General features: G+C 41.2%; 1 long non-coding RNA gene across 1 annotated transcript; it reads left to right on the plus strand.

Annotated features, from left to right (window-relative positions):
• Positions 1-8,175: 8,175 nt before the first annotated feature.
• On the plus strand, positions 8,176-19,582 carry LOC121137020. The gene is made up of 5 exons (XR_005874226.1): positions 8,176-8,249; positions 10,238-10,314; positions 12,499-12,592; positions 18,659-18,761; positions 19,010-19,582. It is a non-coding gene; the product is annotated as an uncharacterized LOC121137020 (long non-coding RNA).
• Positions 19,583-20,982: the final 1,400 nt, after the last annotated feature.

A 20,982-nucleotide genomic window follows, 5' to 3' on the forward strand; every position in this document is an offset into this window, starting at 1 on the left:
TCATCACTCCTCTCTCTCTGTCACTGGGTTCCTTGGGTTCAGTTCAGTGCTTAATTGTGTGTTTGCCTCTGCTTCCATCAGTCACAGGATGAAGGCTCCCGGATGGTTATAGACATCAAGTTCATTATCAGGAATGGGCATTCGAGGTGGTCCCTCCACTATTGCTTAGCTTGCCAATTGGTGTTATACCTTTAGATCACTCGAGGTCACTCTGGTGCCTGATCTGTCTTCGATCCTATGATTCCCTCTTCCCCCTATTCTACCCCCACCCCCTCAACTTCCTGTTCCCCCATGACCAACTCCCTTCCTCTTTACCCCCTCTATTCTTCCCAGGTTCCACTCCCCCCCCACCCCTCGCCGTGTTCCCCATCCATTCAGAGGATCTTGTCTCCATCCTCTTCTCTTGGGTACTATGCATATATGCATATCTTTTAGGTTCTTTCCTGTTTCCCAGACTCTCTATCTGTGGAAGTGCAGACTGGCACTATCCTGATCCATATCTAAAATCCATATATGAGTGAGTACATACCATGTTTGTCTTTTTGCGACTGGGTTACCTCACTCAGGATGGTTTCTTCCAGTGCTATCCATTTCCCTGCGAATTTCAAGATTCCATTGTTTTTTTTTGTTGTTTTGTTTTTTATTTCTATCACATAGTGCTGACTAGATTATGCTAAACTACTAAATGTGCCCTCAAAAGTGATCCCAAGTTGTTTGTTTGTTTGAGGCTTTGTTTTGTTGTTGTTGTTGTTGTTGTTTTTGAGACAGGGTCTTATTATGAAGCTCTGGATGGCTTGGAACTCACTATGTAGACCAGGTTATACTTGAACTCACAGAGATCTACCTGCCTCTGCCTCCTGTGTGCTAGGATTAAAGGTGTGCACCACTATACCTGGCTAGGATTCAAAGTTTTAACAAAAGGTTTCTAGACTTGATATTAAGCATGGAGAACTAGGATGGAGTTTGCCTGAATCACACTCTATACCTAACCAGATATTACATAAACATTAACAGAAGGATCTAGTCCCAGGTTAGAGCACAGCTCAGTGGTAGTGTTTGCCAAGCATGAATAGGCTCCAGGTTCAATCTTCAGCACTGATCAGGTATTGGGGCAACAGATGAGAAACTGGCAAAGACTTGTCTCACATCCTCTACGGAAAGGCTGAATTTGTGGCTTCCATCAATTCGTTCCTTTTTTACCATTCTATCTCATGCTAGAAATTACTCTGCAGAAAATACCCTCAGTGCTTTTGCTTGCAATTGTGTCAGAGTAGTTATGAAAGCATAAGTCAAAATTACATCACTGTCTCAGAACTTGTATTCTCTAAGACTCAAATGCAAGTAGACCTCATAAACACTCATATGTTAACATGATAGGACACATGATACGGAAGACTAAGAGAAGTTAAGTCACTCCCTGTATCCTTCCTGATGCTGCCAATAGTGGAGAATAAAAAGTCATGTGAGGAATGATCCATAGTTCCTGCCATTAATGCTCTTAAATCCATCAAACAGCCAAGCCACTTACAGGGAAATTGAACAAATTCTATCCAATACAATAAGACAGTGTTTGGGGGATTGTAATCTCAGGGTTACAGGGATGCAAAACAGGTCAAGTAGACCCTCCAAAATCACAGAAAGAATTAATTTTACTTCAAATAAGTGAGGGTTGGTAGCTACAAATTTTTAAACTGGGGGTGCTTGGAATAAAGCTTAGTAACAGAGAGATTGGGGGGAATAAATTTCACTTAACCTGTATTATCTGGCTTTCCTCTGGGTACCCTGCTGACAAGTTCTCAAGAATGGTTGTGGAGCAGGAGTCCAAGCAAGACATGGTGCTACTTAGAAACTCAGATTCACAAGACACACTAACAGGGTATCTGTTGAGATTCAAGGGTTAATTGAGAGTCTTCAACTTATAATTAGAAGTACCCAGTTGTGTTAACTAGAAGTATGAAGCCAGTAGAAGGCACAAGTTCAGGAGAAAAAGCCAGGACTCACTGGGATTTATTTTGTGTGTACTGTGAAATAAGACTCAAGATTCCTTCTTTTTCATATGGATATGCACTATTTCCTTAGAAAGACTTTCCTCCTCCATTGGGTTGATTTGGAATATTTTGTGAAACTCTACTAGCTATGTAAGTTGAGTCTATATGTAAGTTTCCTATTTCATTCCATTGATCTAATTGACCATCCGTATGCCAGGAGACAGTGTTTTGTTTGCTAAGGTCTTAGGAGATCTTTATCAAACATGGTGGTTCTGAGACAACTGATGGATAATCAAGCAGAGATGTCAGGTGGACAGCTGGATGGTCCACAATCAGGACTAAGAAACAAAGATTGTGGACAGTCCACAATCAGGACTAAGAGACAAATGTTGGAAACAGAAATGACATCATGATCCACTAGAGAGCATGGCTAGAGAAATTCAAGCCCTGATCTGGAAGGCACTCCAGCATTAGCAAGCTGACAAAATGAGGAAAGACCAGAAAAGAAGACAGAAAGGCCTCCCCAGAGGCTAAGGGGCACTAGGAGGATGGCAAAATACTAGAGTCCAGTATCAGCCAGAAAAAAAAAAAGTTGCAAAGAGGATCAACATTTCAACTGTGTTGATTGATCCTAAAGGTCACCTAAGATCAGGAGTGGAAATAGGCTGACAGAGTCAGTGATGTGAAGATCATTGGCGAACTAAAGGAGAGAAGTTCTATAGAAGGCAAGGGCAAGAATTTGATGAGAAAGCATTCAAAATGGTAGGAAGAAAGTTGGATAGAGGATGCATGGAAAACTACGTCACAGAAAGAAGTAGAAAATGGAGGGAGAGAAATGAGGCAGTAACTAGAGGAAGAACAGAAAGAGAAAAGGTATCTACAGAGGATATACGTGAAATTCAGAGAAATGGCAGCATTGCTGATGAGAGGATCCAGTAGATGTGACAAATGCAGAGTGCAGCACAAAAGAAGAAAATTCTAGAACGATGTCCCTGGATAGGTGAGACAGTAGGTAAACACAGGTGGAAGTGTCACCCTTAACAGCACCCTCACCACAACAGCAAGGGAGAAGGGAGTGTGTCCGGCATAGCTTCAGAGAAGTCCACAGACACGTTGGGAATTGCCTGTGACCTCAGTAAATATGTATTGCTTAGATGCTGTAGCTTTAAATGATAAGACCCTGTAGATCGGTGTAAACCACTCAAGGTTGTAGGTAGGATGTAGCAAAGAGAGGAAAGGATGGGGAAGGAGAGAGGTCTTGCTAAATAAGTCCTTGTTACCTGCCATGTGCCTTCCCTTTGCTCTTCCTGATGTCTTCTTGCCTGAAAGACTCCTTACATACATCCCAACACACAGTCTTTGCATCCTAAGAAACCTCATTTCTCCCATTTCTTCCCACACCTGCTACATCCCTGCCCCTTTCCCATTCCTCTCATTTCATGCCCACTTACTAATACACCATGCACTCTCTTTTCTCCCCAGTCTGCCTCCTTCTCTCTCCTTGCTCTGTGCTTCCATCTGCCTGCGCTTTTGCCTCAAGCTTGAGTATTCCTTATCATGTCTCCTGTGTGACTATCTTATGAAAGGTCCCACCTCCCAAATCTGGATGGGCTTTTGTATTCCTGGAGCTATGAGACTCTCTGCATAGACTCAAAAAGGAAATGACAGAGAGGAGGGATAACAAAGTAGGGAAGGCTGACACTGGCATTGTCACCTGTATGGCACCTTACTTTATGATAGCCCACGCTGAGGTGTTATTAGCTGTGACTCATAGATGAAGAAGCCAGTGCTAAGGTTCTCATATTTGAGTATTATGTAGCTAATAGAGAATAAGGCTAAAGTCAGGGCTATAAAGCCCAATGGTCCATGCCTTTTCCAAAGTTTTCCACATGGTAAGTGCTGTATAAATTTTTTAGAAAACATTGCTTTGTAAACTCAAAGGGATACCAAATAAGGGTTTTCACTCTCTATCAGCCATCTACATATATACATAAGCTTTAATTCCACTATGGGTTCAAGGAAGAACAAGAAATAGACCCCCAGCCTAAGACAAAGCTGTAAAACACTGATGACCAAATAGGAAACCAGCAGAGAGACTGTCTTTCCAACTTTAGCAGTTTTACTCTGTTAACAGTAATGGATACAGTGTCTCAACTCATGGCATTGTCTCTTCAAGAAGCCCCTGAAGCAACTTGCATTACCCTTTTTTTTAAAGACAGGGAAGCTAAGATTTAGAGGGGATAAATGCCATGAGTAACATCACACCATCAGTTAAGTCCAACTTGGGCCGGTCGAGAGGCCCAATTCAAAAATAATGCTGCACCTTCACTAATTCTTGCATATGGTTGCTGATTCCAGAAGCAAAGGGTCAGTGAATGTCCCAGTGGAAAAAAGTTAGAATTCAAATGCCTCATTGAAGAAATGAGGAAATGAAAAGATAGAGATGGAATGATAGACTTGGGATAGTTGTACACTCCTGCAATCCCAATGCTAAGGAGACTGAGGCAGGAAGTTCTGGAGCTCAAACTTATAGAAACTTTCCCCAAAATAATTATCAACTACTTAACTAATAGGAGATTGAATGATAAGATCTGGTCACTAACAGGCAGACTTGAGATTCGTGGCCAGTATTTTCTACCTGCTATGTTTTTAAATTGCAATAAGGATCTAAGTGTACACATGTAATGAGAAGATTCTACTGACTTCTACAAGAGTGGTAGATTCATTTAGGAAAATACTATAAGCCAACATCTTCCACCATTTCTTTACAGTACTGAGGACCCACGCATATCTCCCCACCCTTCCCCCCCACCACAGACTCGTTATTGAGTTTCATGGTGACTGGCCTGAGAAGATTAAAAAAAGTAATGCTACCTTACGAGGGAGTGTCCCATGGACCAAGATAGCAACTGCCATAGCAACGGTCACACTGCTTTGATCAAGAAGACCCTTTGAGGAACTGAAACCAGAACCTTAGGCACATCTGTTGCTTTCACTCCCATCCTCCTCCAGTAGGCTGGGTGGTGCCCTCCACACCCTTTCAAGTTTCCAAAGCCTCACACACCTGCCCCGCACCCCAGCACCTGACCAAGGCTGTATCCAGCACTGGGACGAAAATGACACCAACCTCCATCTTGTTTGATATTACTCTATCTCAAGCCCCAGGCTGGTCTCCAGTCCCAATGCTCTTCCACTGTCAAAGCTCACCTTGAAATAACCAGTGCCCTTGAACAGTTCTGATGTAGTCACTGGGCCGATATACAATGTAAGGCATGTGAAAAAGATGTTTCATGAGGCCCAGATAGGTTCTGGAAGTACCAGAGAGCAGCAAGAAATAGTTGTGCTAAATAATTTGGTCATCTCAAGGCTGAGAGACTTGGAAGGATAGGGATGGACTTCAGGATAGATGTCAGAAAATTCCCCATAGCCCACAACAGAAGTATTCTCTTCATGTTATTTCTCTTTTCCATCCATGTGTATGAACATCCTCATATCCATTCACCCAGATGTTGGTTCCTACCCAACTCAGGTTAAGTCATATGTCCTTCACCAAGAAAGCCTATCATCCAGGAGAAGAAAATGTGTGTTCGGATATGTGAGTAGTCACTTTCATTCATTTTGTGGATTTTTGTTTCTTGTTTAGTTTTTATTTTTGTTTTTTCAAGACAGGGTTTCTTGTGTAGCCCTAGATGCCCTGGAACTAGCTCTGTAGATCAGGCTGGCCTCCAACTCCCAGAGATTCACCTGCCTCTGCCTCCCAAGTTCTTGGATTAAAGGCATGAGCATCCACCACCTGGCTTGTGGATGGGTTTTGAGGCAGAGTCTCATTATGAAACCTAAGTTGGTCTCAAACCCACAATTCTCCCACGTAAAGTGATTACAGATATGTACAACCACACCGGACTTCATTGCAGTCATTGGTGTCTCCATGCAAGTGCCACTGGATTTTGTTCTGTGAACAATATAGTCAACAAAAAGAAGTTCCAGTGTTAGCGAGTTCGCAGCCTAAAGTGAAAACAATCATCATCCCGAAGTTGCAACACAAAGTAGGTGGATATGGGTGAATTATGGAGACAGTTCTGCAAAAGCAAGCTACAAAAAGGGGCATGCCCCACCTGCCAAATGCTAGCCAAGCTAGGAGCTACCTGGAACCAAGGGCATTCTCACAGATCATTCCAATGCTTCAGCCCTCTGGTTGAAAAGAGGTCATGTGGGAGCCCATTAATTACAAACTGATTTTCTTTTCCTTTGTCTTTAGTTCTCTGGCTATATTAAAGCAATATCTATAAAAACCTCTACCTCAAAAAAATAAAATAAGTAAAAAATCTCTTCCCCAGGGTCACTGTGAACAATCAGTGAAGTACTAAATAATCTGCTTAGTATAGGATATGGTGTAGCACATGTGCTCAAATCTTTTACAGTCTCTTTTTTATTGATCTGTTTGTTTGATGGTGTGATTTTGTTGCTGTTGCTGTGCTTATTTGGTTTTTGAGACAAAGCCTCCTTTTGTATAGCCCTGACTGACATAAAACTCACTATGAAGAACAAGGTGATCCCCCTGCCTCCACCTTCCAGTGCTCATATTAGAGGCATGGGGCAGTGCATGCTTTAGTCTTAATTATTTTTTTCTTTTGGGGAGGCATTGAGATGATATTTCTCTGTATAGCTCTGGATGTCCTAGAACTCACTCTGTAGACCAGGCTGACCTCAGACTCACAGACATCCACCTGCCTCTGACTCCCAAATTCTGGGATAAAGGCATGTGCCACTACCACCCAGATCATATTCTTAATTATTAACAGGTCCTTGGGAGTCCATCGTGAAGCTCAAACATTATCCCAGTAGTAATCCCACAAGGAATCCTCCAATTTAGACTAAAACATTTGTTTCCCCCAACATACAATAACACACTTAGCAATTTAATAGGAAAAAGGTGATTTTTTAATAAAAAGTCACTATTGGGAAGATAGAGAAAATGAAGCACAAGGTGAAGATATTGTTTGCAAGTTCTGTGTCTGACCCCAGACTTAGGAAGTTTGGTCAGCTCCTCATATTTTCCCCCATACACACCATCCAGTGCCATAAAGGATCTTAGGAAATGTTGCAGGATTAAGATACAGCATGCATGTCCCAAAAGACTAATATTAAAGAAAAAGAGAAATGTGCTTTCTAATCATGAGCATAGAGTTTCAAGAAATCCAACCACCCAGCTCTCTTCCCCACCAGGACCATGGGTTGAGTGTGTGCTCTTTACCCTTGTCGGTAAAGAGACCCTGAACACTAAAATATCAAACACTTGTTGGCCTACAAAGCAACTAAGACCTGCCCTCCTACCCACTCAGTTCACAGTCAGGGAGTGGTGGTGTGTTTACTGAAATCCTAGGATTTTTTTGGCCTTTCTTCAATATTTTAAAAGAACCAACTAACAATGCAGGTAGAGGTGAATGAAAAAAAAGAAGAAAGAAAAGAAACCACCTTGGGGAATTAAGACGTATTTGACACAAAAGTTATGATAGTTATAACTGTTTTCCCCCACGGGCATTCCTGAAGTTTTTTGTCTATAGATGTGACTTGCACAGCAGAATCAGAGGAATATTGGGAAAGGCACTCTAGGACCTGGAGGAAGTGGCAAGCCCTGCACTTCTGGTGATGGAGCACGACCCACACTCAGCACTCACTTTCCTTCGGCTCAGAGCCTGTCTCCAGACAAAAGCTCAAATGTGTTGCCTGGGAAGGAGGAAGAGGAGGAGGAGGAGAAGGGCCTCTGACCTGCTCCTATTCAGTTCACAATGTTCTTTCACAGACTTAACGATCTACATAGGGTTCCCATTACATAATTTCTTTGTCATAAGACAAAATCAATCTAGACATGAGGAAATTCTGGACTGAGGTTCACCAGCCAAACACTAAATCTAACACCCTCTACAGTTGTCCAGTGTCTTCCCTCTCTCTCTCTCCTTCTCTTTCCCATCTCCCACCCTGCCATGCCACTGTGTGTGTGTGTGTGTGTGTGTGTGTGTGTGTGTGTGTGTGTGTGTGTGTGTGTGTGTGTGTGTGTGTTCTGGTTTAGTTTTTGTTTATTTGGCTTTTTTGAGACAGGAGTTCATGATGCAACCAAGCTGGCCTCAATTTCACAATCCTGCCTCAACCTCTTGAGTGCTAGGATTACAAGTGTGCATGCCACCATCTCAAATCTTTCTTTCTTTCTTATTTACTTCCTTCTTCCTTTCTGAAACAATTGAGAATACCCTGTGGATGTGGGTAAGAGTATTCATGAACTATTTTATTGTGGGTAAGAGTATTCATGAACTATTTTATTTAGCAAGTTAATGTTTATGCTTTAGTTCTACAATATGCACAATTAAAATCTAAATGACTATATGGAAAGGATTTTTTAAAAACACAGGAAAAGATAACAGAGGTGGAAATAAGGGAAATGGTGGGAGGTTACAATGACTGAGGAGCTTGGCTGTGGGGTGGGGGATGAGACTGTGTGTTGCCATGCTTGCCGCCTGCTCTGCCACTCCATATACCACAATCCGTTGTTAAATGACATGCTTTTGGAGACTCCAGTGATGATGTTGACCAAAGCAGATCACACCAATATGGAAAGATCCCCTTGGATTATTACAATAAGGGCATGATCCACTGTAGTCAAAGGGTTGGAAAAGCTCACGCTTCACAGTCCTGAAATGGCTTGCCTTTGACTTGTTTACATCTGCCCTCCATTCCATGCATCCTTTTAGGGTTGTAAATGTTGAAGACACAGACGGAATCTTCTAAGTATAACTATTTGAAAAGTATCAAAGTCCTAGAACTGTAGAAGCAAAACAGCCATATGTGAAAAATAGCAGTGCCCAAGCCCTATTGCCGCCACACCAGCATAAGTGCATGCAGGCATAAACTCATGCTTTTGTCCAGACTGCTGGTCTGCTGCTGGCTGCCCCACTCTCAACATAACTGTAGCTTTCTAATACACTGTTGTTCAGAAATACAGTGAGCCCTAATTATCACATAAGAAAAAGGGAAGAATTTCTTCTTTCCAATCTTATATCCTGTTACAATAGATCTTAAGTGACAATAAACAAATTCCTAACCTTTGTTTCACTGGCCTACTTGATATGACAGGGTCAAATAACGTTGTCACCCGGACAGATACATGGAATAGGGTTAGAGAAATGGCTCAGCATCTAAGGCATGCAGCGCTCGTCCAGAGGACTTATATTTGCTTCCCAGATTCATGCAATGCCCCCAAAATAATGAGACATGCATAGCTTCACTATGACACCATCAAATCTGCTAACTTCAACACTCCTATAAGCTGTTTATCTTCAGGCATGTCTTAACAATGAAAGCTTGGCTCTCCTTCCATCTGACCTGAAGAGAGACATCTTACCTAGAGCATCTGTAATGAAAATCTCCTACCATCCTCCCCATGCTCACCTTCTCCCTGACTTTCCATGTCAATATTTATTAAATACCACCCATCATATATGTATTTGACTTGTGCAAGCTCCAAGTATTTCCTGTTAAAATGCAAACCTACTGGACCCAGTAACACAAACTTGAAATCCCAGCTTCTTGGGAAGCTGAGGCAGGAGGATATCACATTTAAGATTTGCCAGGATTGCAGAGCAAGTTTGAGGCTAGACTGGTCAAGTTAGTGAAACTGTCTCAAAATCAAAAAACTGTATTTTAAAGGCTGGGGACATAGTCCCATGGCAGAGAACTTGCCTAGCATGTATATGGCCCTAGATTTAATCCCAAGTACCACAAAACAGTAATTACATAATAACAATAAATTTTACACAGCAAACTTATATTTCATAATCTCCTGAGGGGCAGAATCTATAGTCCATTAAGCAGAAACTGACACTGTTCTCTTGAAAACAACGCACTAAATCATTTAATGTAATTGTAATTGCAGAGACAATGTATATAAAATCATTCTTGATTTCCAAAGTTCAGCTTTGAATTTATCTGCCACTCATTGGAAACCTGAACTGGGATTTTTCACACCTTGAACCTTATGTAATTTTATAGCTGTTACAGAGCTTTGTAGTAGGCATAGCACCTTGGTCAGACAAGCACTTGTTGAGTAAGTGAATAAATGAACTAAAGAGTTGTTGACATCTGTGGGCCTATGTTTGTCAGGATTTATAGAGTTGTTTTTTTGTACGCATGGGTGTATTTATTTGTTTTCTGGGTACATTGATTGACAGTGTGACATTATTACCCTCTGTTTACAGGTGAAGGAGCAGAACCATCTAGAGACTCACTCAAGTGGAAGTCACTTCCCACACCTGCCCGAGCATTCAGGTCTTCTGTACGTACAATCAATTGCCTGGATCAGTGTCGCCAGCTTCTGAAGCATCCTGCTGCACAAGCAATCCGCTCTCTGCTTATTTTCCTACTGTCCTTGTGTCATATCTGTGCATTGTTGCCTAAAGCTCCAAAAGGAAAGCAGACTGTACCTTCTGGAGCCAGGCAGCCTAGAAATTACTTCTCACTTCTCCTGACTCTGGATAAACCAGTCCTATTCTACAACCCAACCCTCCACCCAGTTCCATGGCCACATGCACCACCTCTGAGTACACATGGTCATTTGCTATTGAGTCAAGAGGGCAAGACTACTCTGAGGGATTTGGTCCCACGTAAGAGTTCATTAAGTTGGCAAACAGGTGTGTGTGTGTGCAGAAAAATAAACAACCTCATTTAATTATAAAAATAAATCTTTTTTAAACTTTTCAAAATGTATTACAATATATATAAAAATATGACCAGTAAACAGTCCAGATCTATTAAAAAGTGACTACTGTTCACTTGAGTTACAACTGTTTTACAGATACAAGAATCTAGGCTAGAGGCCAGGTGTGGTGGTGCATGTCTCACAGCGTGGCCTGGCTTACTCGGCCTTGTCAGCAGCTAACATTAAAAACCCAAGATTAAAAAGCAAGGCTCAAAACCTTTTCCATCTCACTCTTTCTCTACACTCATAACCTAAGTTAGGACAGGAGACCTTGAGAACCTGCCTGTGGTATAAGAAATGTCCATGAGCGTCCCCTCAGTGACAGAAAGGCCAGAGCATGCCAGCCATCCTGTTTAATTCCTAATTCAGGAATTTGATCACTACATTCGCTGGCACAAACACTCATTGACTTGGGGGATGATTTCATTGGACAAATTTCCCTGGGTTGGCTTGGGTTAAACTGATGTGACTTGAATCAAACAGCTAGAAGACTGACAAATGTCACAGTTGTGCTGTGTGGTCTCAGATTCCTCTCTTTGGCAGGAACCCAGCTGTTCAAGTCTTGGAAGGGAAAGCCCTAAGAAAGCACTGTGGCTACTACCGCATACAGTGCTGCATGGAATCAGCACATTGCTGAAAAGCCAGGCTTCTCAAGTTTATAAGTTCTTTTGAGAGGAAAGCCTCCATCAGTCAAGAATGGAGAGATGTTCCAGTGGTTAAAGCTCTGCCACGTGTGCAAGCATAGGTCCCCAGAAGTCAGAAACAGACACACATGCACACATCTGTAATTGCAGCACTCTTCCAGTGACATGGGAGGTGGAAACAAAGGAATCCCTGGAAGGGCATGGGCCAACCAGCCTCATGTATGTAATGGCAAACAAAAGACTCTCCCAAAGCAAAGGTGGGGAGCAGCCCCCAAAGTTGCACTCTGACTTCCACATAAAGCAATATGTGTCTGAATTCACATCCAAATACACAAATTATGCACACACACGTGTGTGCGCACACACACGCACACACACGCACACCACACACAGGCTTCAAGATGAAGATGTAAATCTCCCCATTGTCTACTTGGTAAGTTGAGAGTTGCCATACTGCTTTTTTTCTTCTCCTTTCTTTCTTTCTTCTAAAGGATTTATACCTCTATAGAACTGACTGTTCCCTAGAAGAACTGGGCATATTTCCAATGGAACAGTAAGACAAGTTCCTCAAGCCTGACATTAGGGCTCCCAGAGCCTCCCCTTCCCTTGGACTCAATGCTGGGTCTACAACCAGCATTAAAGAAAATCTGGGAAAGCAAACCCATAGCAAGACAAGCAGGAGACAGCCCCCTCACCCCCTGTGTATGTTGCATCCCACGTTCTTAAAATCATCCATCCAAGGCTAGCACACAATGAAAGCCAGAAAGGAAGTTCTGCCCCCAGAGATGGATGGATGGAGCCCTCAGGCAGGGACTGCTTCATTATTCAACCCAGTTACTATTCAATATTTGTCGATTACTAAAAAGAAAGTCTTTTAAATCCACCTATAGATTTCTAACCCTAGCATCTATGACTCAGTTCTCACATCATGTTCTTTTCTGATATTTATCTGCATATTCCACCCATAGCCCCTGGATCAGCCACAAAATTACAACTTTATGTTCAACTCTGCGCACTCAGAGCACTTGTTTCTACCAAGGCATCGCATTGATCACCACACTGCACTATTCTCATTCCAGCAATCCATAGCTGATCGGCCTTCTCTCTGTTGTTACAGATCATAGCTGTGGCCTTGGCTTTTCCTAGAACCATCAGCTATGCTGGCTCCTCGCAGTCTCCATCATTGTGAGAATTCACCTGCTCTGCCTGTGGTATGTTTTATGCAATTCATAAATTGTTCATTTCCTAACAATCTACTTTGTAAATGTTTCATCTGTATTCATTTGGTCTCATGAAAGCATTGCTCACTTGTTTGATAATGGGCTGGAAGTGTAGCCCAATAGTAAAGAGGTGGCTGGAGTTTCCAAGGACCTGAACTTGATGACCACACGACAATAAACAGACAAATAAATTGAAATCAGAGAGCTCATCTCAAGCGTTTTCTAACCTCACAGTTAATCACTAGCTAGTACTCACAGCAGAGGAAATGAAGCTAACCTTTTGACCCAGAGTAACCATCTTCTTTCTGCTTAGCCAGACACTTGCTAAAAAGTGCTGTGCCTTTTCTCTCTCTAAGTTCCCATCTGGTGCGGAGCATGGTGGCACATGCCTTTAATCCCAGCACTTGGGAGGCAGAGGCAGGCGGATGGATCTCTTTGAGTTCCAGGAAAGTCTCCAAAGCTACACAGAGAAACCCTGTCTGAAAATAACAAACAAACAAAAAATTCCCATCCCGACCCTCGCTGTCTTCTTTGTAAATCAGTAACAATATCCTTTTCTTGAAGTTGTTGTGGAAATTAGTAAACTTTAATGAATATCCACCTTTTACAGTACAATCTCTCAAGATGTTGAGCTTCTGAGAAGAATCCTAAATGTTTAAGCTAAAAAGTAAGAACAGTTGTCATGGAAACATCCATCCCAATTTTTAAATTGGATCATCTCTCATTTCCTGTGATTCTAAGCACACATATGAGCATTTAATCAAGCTTTTGAGTGTATCTAACCATTGTAGGGTGACTACAACAGGGTAAACTCGGTGTTAAAATGGTGAGACAAGGGATTTTAAACATCAAAAACCATTGTCAGCCCCAGCTATTCCCACCAGAACAGCATGGCTGGGATAATCAAACTAGGCAAGAGAATTCCAAAACCAGAGTCCTAATCAGAAACACAAGAAATCAAAGATAGGAAGGAACGTAACACCACCAAGAACAGGTGCTGTTTTACAAACGGAGAAACTAGAGAAGTCAACAGAGAAATGAAAGAGCTCACAGAAGCCAGGAAAATGCCACAAGGAAGGGACAGATCATCACTTCATTAATCTGAACACAAGGTGAGGAAGCCAGGGGTTTTCCACCATGCCACATCACACAAAAGAAAGCTTCTATTTTAAGAGCGCAGCCCTGCACCTGTGCAGCGCAGATGGACTTTGCAAAAGAAGAAATGAAAACAGACTTTTCTCACTGCCAGGCTGGCGGTGAAGGAGCAAGACACAGGCTAGATGCGTAGCAAGGAAGGAACCAAGTTTCGCTGTCATGCAGGTCATCCAGATGAGAAGTCTTTTGCCTTAAGATTCCCAATTTGTCTCTCCTCTAGTTTGTCCCCCACCACCAAGGGGAAAAACAAGGCAAAGTTGTGGGGGAGAACTGTTAATATCCTGGTTCCGGTGTAGTCCCAACGTTCACTGATTGAGCAGAAAGAATAGGAAATTCAATTCAAGAGGGTCCAGCACTGCCATTGGCCAGAAACAAGGGGCCTAGGGCTCTGTGCTCCCTGCTCAGCAGCCAAGAGAAAGGAAACAGGTTGGACTTGAAATGGTGTGTCAATAAAGGAAGGAAAACATCTTAACCATCGTGTCTTCAGTATAACAACAAACTGCAGTGGAAAAATAGCAAACTGTAAAGCCAGAAAACCTGATTATGACCTTGGCTCTTCCTCAACCCAACTGACTAGTCTTTACCCAATTGCTAAGATTAACTGTACCTCAGTTTCCCCACTCTTAAGTTAATAACAAAGCACACCTCTGAATGAGTTTATAACTATAGTGACAAGAACAGCACCTAAGGCAGGATCAAGGGGAAGGTAAACGGTTTTGTTATTTTTGATATTACTTATTTGGTCACACACACACACACACACACACACACACACAAGTATGCCACAGCACACATGTGAAAGTCAAAGGACAACTTGGGGGAGTCAATTTTTTCCTTCTACCACATAAATTCTGGGGATTGAACTTGGGTTGTCAGGCTTTGTAGCAAGTGCCTTCACTCACTAAGGCACTTTGCAGGCCTCTCTTATTGTTATAAATTCATGTGAACTCTACTTCAAAGCTCAGATGAGAGGCTTCACTGTTCTGTCTTCACACCAGAATATAAACAACAATCTCATCTAGCCTCTAATCAGTGACACACAGACCAGGCTGCACTATCTGCCTCCCTCTGAGAATCTGCCATTCAAACAGGAAGATTTTTCAAAGTTTAGCTGAAATCATGTCATCCGACCATCTTTCTCTATTAAAACCTGATGAAGACTTACTGTGTACAATTTTTTAAAATCTTCAAACTCAATTCCTTTAGAAAAATAATAAATCAAGGGGCTATGGAGACATCTCAGTGTGTCAAAAATACTTGTTGTGCAAGCATGAAGCCTTGAGTTCAAATCCCCGATGCTCACATAAAAATGATGAAATCAAAAATCTCAACCCAGGGCCTGGAGAGGTGCCTCAATGCCTAAGAGCGCTTACTGCTCTTGCACAGGACGCAGGTTGAAGATTCCAGCACCCACATCTGGTGGCTGTCAATCACCCATAACTCCAGGAGCTCACATCCTCTTGTGGCCTCCATAAGGATCCACACACGTGTGGTATAAACATATACACAGACACACACACAGACACATAATTGTTTTTAATATCAATTCAGAGCTTGGGATAGAACTCAGTAAGTAGAGTGTTTGGCTTGTTAGTTAATCCCTAGGCCCCAACTAAATTAGCCAAGAACAGTGAGTGACACACTCTTGTAATCCCAGGACTGGAAAAGCTAGATTCTTGGGACACCCTGGCAAGCCAGGCTGGCCTTCTTGGTGAGCTCCAAACTCATGAAAGTACTTGTCTCAAAAATGTAAAGGTGAATGGCACCTGAGGTTGTCCTCTGGTGTACACACATACACACATGTACCTGCACACACACACACACCATATATATACACATAAGGAAGGGTCCAGCTTTTGCTAAGTAACCTCAGAAATTTCCACATTTGTTACCTTACTTAAGGAATGAGTACTTAGAGTTAAATTTGGTAATTTTTTAAGGATCATGACTAAAGTAAAACAGAAACAGTATATATAGTTTCCTTTCATTGATGACTTTTTCCTTTGATAATTCATAAATACAAGAAACTACCATTTTTAAGAAAACAGTGCATTAAGACTATTTCGTGAAATGTTAAATAATCCTTCTTCTACATATCTATGCCTCTGTGTGTTTAGAGTTTATTAACTGCTACCCAGAATCTCCCAGTGCCACTGAGACAAATGAAGAGGCAGTGGAGAGGAGCAGAGGGGCTTTTGTTTGCTTGCATTTTTTGTTGTTAGTGGTTGTATGTTTTGGGGGCTTTTTGTTTTCTTTCTTCTTTGTTTTTTTAATTAATATTCTTATTTGTATTTTTATTTCTTAGTTTTATTATTTCTTTTTAAGTTTTCCTTTGCAAAGGGAGGATGCTACAATGGTGAAGAGCAGATATAGAGGGAATGGGAAATGGTATTAGGGTGCATGATGTGAAATTCCCAAAGAATCAATTAAAAATATGTTTTTAAAAGTTTTTTTTGTTTTTTGTTTAGGTTTGGGTTGTTTGGGGGGGTTGTTTTGTTTTGTTTTTTGTTTCTTTGTTGTCTTTCCAAGACAGAGTTTCTCTGTGTCGCTCTGGCTATCCTGGAACTAGCTCTTGTAGACCAGGCTAGTCTCAAACTCACGGAGATCCGCCTGCCTCTACCTTCCGAGAGCTGGGATTAAAGGCATGTGCCACCACCACCTGGCTAAAAGAGTTTATTACCTACAAATGTCTCCGTAACTATAAAGTAGTTGGCAGTCATGATTGAAACTTGTTGGATCTGTTTCCACTCTTAGACTAAGCTTTATAACAAGCACCAAATGACCACAGTGCAGTCCTAGAGAGCAGACTGGAGGCCATAATTGACTCTTCTTTGTTCACAATCTTGAACAACTCACTAGGCCCCCGTTTCCCAGTCTGTAACATGAGGCAATTAGTTGGATGGGTGACTTGTCTCTTCATGGCTAGCAAGCTGTTGTCTGTGCATGGCAATGTGAAGAATTTTCACAATCCTGTCTTTGAACACAATGTGGAAACAATCACCTTAACATGAAAAGGGGTCATGCAGCATTCTCTTTCAAGCTGATTTTTAATATGAAAAGGGTCATGCAGTATTCTCTTTGGATCTGATTTTTTAAGTTTTACCAAATAAAGAAGCCCTTAGAGAAATACATCTGTACAAAGAACTGACAAAGAGGAACTAAAATGGCAAATGGGCAGAGTCTGTGATGCGGCTTGACCCATGACCCATGACCCCTCAGTGCTCCTGACCTCCTCAGACCCTGAGGAATATCTGATCCAAATCACACCTAGATTCCCAGACATCTCTAGAAAAGAATAGGAGGTGGTCCTGATTATTTAAGTAAAGCAGTTGTTAGGAAACACTCAGTAAGCCTAGAAATGCCTGGATATTCTCGCTTGAGTGTCAACAATTGGATAAAATTGCCAAAGCAATTGGTCTATTTTTCTTTGTCTGTGCTGACATAGACGATTAGATGTTTCAAAATAGTTAAGTGGTAGAAATAAAACTTTAGTTAAAAATGGATTTGAGGACACTTGTACCTGATTCTGGCTCCTCCCTACTTTGACACTGGGTCGTGTTCTTCATCTAAAAGCACCTGCCTATATTGTGTACAACATGGAGTAATGATCACAGAAACAGCACTTTGTAGTCAATTGTAACTGTATACAAGCTTCTGAAAATTGTTCAGAGGGATGGCAAGGATTCACTTTATGAGAAGCCTTTCCAGGTATAATGGACCATGGCCTGCTCTCCTCGTGAGCTCCATGTTGAATCTGTATTTACTCCATATTGTATTTACGTATCCCTATGTAATTAGAACAACAGGTCCAGCTTGCCTCAGCCCCCTCTTTCTGCACAGACACCTGCAATCACAGAAACAGAAAATCTGAGTTTCTACTTTACAGATAGAAAAAAGAAACCTTCCAGAATCATGAATTCAAGTAGGAACTCAGGCCATAAGTAAGGTCAGGAGCTAAATTGGTCATTTTTGCAATTCTCAGTAAGAGAACATCTGTAGAATTCAGTACCTGGAACTCCGTGTTCACAGTAAACATCAACACACATGCAAATTCATCTGTATCCTACTTCACCTGCAGGCTCTACTTTTTTTTTTAGAAGAGATACAGATGTGTAAAAATAAACTGCAAAATAATCTTCACCTGGTTGGAAAATAACATTTATGAAATATTTAATTGGTGCTATAAATCAACATGTTTTGAAAGAGAATTAAGTTAACACATATCAAAACCTATTAAAATTTCATCCCCCATTTAACTCAGTAAGTTCAAGAAATCTAAACATTGAACATGTAAATGCAGGGATGTGGATCCATGATTGAACTCTTGTCTGGCATGCTCCAGACTCCAGGTCCAATCTCTAACATTATAAAAGTATTAGTAATAAAATAAAAGAGCAAACATCAGTAGTATGCTAAGTGACTAAAAAGAGGAGAAATGGCCAAAGAAATATAGAAAATTATCTCAATGAACTTGCTATCATGTGAAAGGAAGCTTCCAAGGCCTGTGTGACAATATGGATAGCTACATGTTAATAAGACACTTGTAGCATTGAATTCTATTACAATCAGCCCTGTGTAAAACTGCAATTATTTAAAAATAAGGATTGAAAACAGAACTCAAACAACATGTAGAGCATACGTTGCATTAAAAGCAAATGGTAACGTATCTTCCTTCCAAATGCTTGTTTATTGCAACAGCGTTCACAGCGGCCAAGCTATGGATCTGCCTAGATGTCTATCAGTGGATGAATGGACAAGAAAACACAGCATATATACCCAATAAAGTTTTTTTCATTACATTGTGTGTGTATGAGAGAGATAGAGAGAGACAGAGAAAAAGAGAGAGAGATCTGTGGAGGTCAGAGGGTAACTTGCAGGAGTTGATTCTCTCCTATCACGTAGGTCCCAGGAGTCAACACAAGTCATCAGGCTTGGTGACAAGTACCTTAACCCACTGAGCCATCTCACCAACCCTTCCAGTGGAATCTTACTCAGCCATAAAGAGGTAAATTATGTTATTTGTAAGAAAATATGTGGAACTGGAAATCGTTATGTTAAGCGAAATAAGCCATATTAGGACAAATATCAAAATATAATGAAAGTCAGTGTTTTATACAATTAATATACACTAATAACTTCTTGATGTTGAATACTGTTTTATAATAAGGAGTATCGAGGAACTTTTACTAAGCAGAAGAGCTTGCCACTGTGAACAGTGGCAGCACAACTCCAACCTTTCTGTCTTGTTTTCAGAGATGGAGCCATTGTCTCTGGTGCCAGGCCCTCTGTGGATCATCTCACAGCATGGAGAACCTGCTCCAACCCCTGACGCAGAAAGCTACTCCCTAACCAAATATTCAGGCTAACAGCTTCCTAACACCTGGAATTAATGATCAGAAAGGTAATACCTCACTGCCTACAGCAAACCGAGCCGCCAATTATTCTTCATTGTCTAGCGAGATTTAAGCTACAAAAATAGGTTAAGCCATTCTGAGAATATGCTGTGCTTATAAAACTGTCTAGGGAGAATAAATTAATGAGACTATGTCTGGGGAAAGGTGCATGTTTTAATTAAGCCATTTCTCTCTAAGTCCTGCATGTGTGTGTCTGCTTGTTTCCTTGAGTATTTCCAAAACATGTTAGAGAAAAGAAACTAAAGATGAATATATGTTCTTACTGATTTGTCTGCTGGAAATTTCTTCAACTAATTTTTGAAGAAAACTGCATTGGCAAAATATTCCAACAGTACAGAGAAGCAGCCATGGAAAATAATCCTCTCTACTACCCCGTCCTCCAGACACTTTTAATAAAGCATTTTAACTCTAATGGAGAGCTTCTTAAGCCAATGAGTCAGACAAAGAACTGATTTTAAAAAGGGACTTTGTGAGCTGTCCTCGAATGGCAAAAGGACGCTCTTAAATTCTCAGCATCTGAACTGCAGAACCAGGTGACTCACACCTCCAACCTGGTCTACAAGTGAGACCCTGTCTCAAAAACACAACAACAAAAAATGACTTTGGAAATTCCTTTAGAATTATCCTTACTTATAAAAATTACAGCTATAAAAGAGATAATTAAGTTCAGAAAATTATTCAGCAAAGAAAAATGTGTTCTAGAAAACAACCCTGTATTTAATTGACTATTTTGAATCATTTCTCCATTGTCATTATTTATGCTTATATACAAACTGAGGACTAGAGGTGATCTTGTGGGGTGCCTACAAAAGGGTGCCCATGAACGGAATTTATAATCATTGAATGTTGGATACACAAAGTCAGAAACACAATCAAGATTACTCAGAGAAAAGATTTCTCTCTTCTTGAAACATTTCCATGCAGACACATTATACAGCAGTTTATTTTAGGGTTAATTTTATGCCCTGTGGGCTTTATTGCATGTAAACTATATCTCAACAAAATGAGAATGCATTTTAAAGGAAAACAAGAATTTGTTCTTGGCACTAGCCTAGAAATGCAAACCCCAGCTCTGCAAAATCCTAGGAATCACTAGTGTCAGCCTCTGCTAACAGTGGCAGCCAGGATAACACTTGTTCAGCAACAAAATCTTCACACCTAATGAATCCAGGCTTGTTTTTAAGAATTTGAATTAGCAGCACACCTGTATTTTGATTTGTTTTTGTTTTGGTTAGGATTTTGTTTTTGGTTTTGATTGATATTTTATTGTTTTTGTTTGTTTTTGCTGTGAATCAAACTCAGGACCTTGGGCGTAAGAGGAAGACGCATTCTACCACTCAGATGGTACCAACCGAATGTTATTTAAAATTTTATTTTGCTTACACGAAAAACTTCCTGTGTTGCAGCAAAACAATCTTCTCCTATACATGGTTTTAATTCATTTTCCAAAACACAAATTAAATGCTACAACAAACTACGGGAGTAAAGTTGGTGGGGGAAGCCAGGAAGTTAAGGCAGACTCTCTCCCATAGGGTAAACATGCAGGGGAGGAGTACTTGGAAAAGCCAAGCTATGAAGAGTTACAAAAGATTATCCTCCAGTCTCCTTAGCATCCCTCGGATTTTCAAACAGTTCCTCCCTCGCCAATCCCACACACAAGGAGAGCAACCTGTGAGGGCAGGGAACACAGCCTGGGTAGCTGTACAGGACGCAGATCTTGCCCAGTTTCTGCACAGGCAGCAGGTTGGCAGCACTCACTGTGAGAGCCCTAATGACAGCCCATAGTGTCCCTCATAGTGACAACCCATGATG

The sequence above is a fragment of the Mesocricetus auratus genome, unplaced genomic scaffold, assembly GCF_017639785.1.
Source record: "Mesocricetus auratus isolate SY011 unplaced genomic scaffold, BCM_Maur_2.0 Super-Scaffold_100676, whole genome shotgun sequence".
In the NCBI taxonomy this organism is placed as follows: Eukaryota; Metazoa; Chordata; class Mammalia; order Rodentia; family Cricetidae; genus Mesocricetus; species Mesocricetus auratus.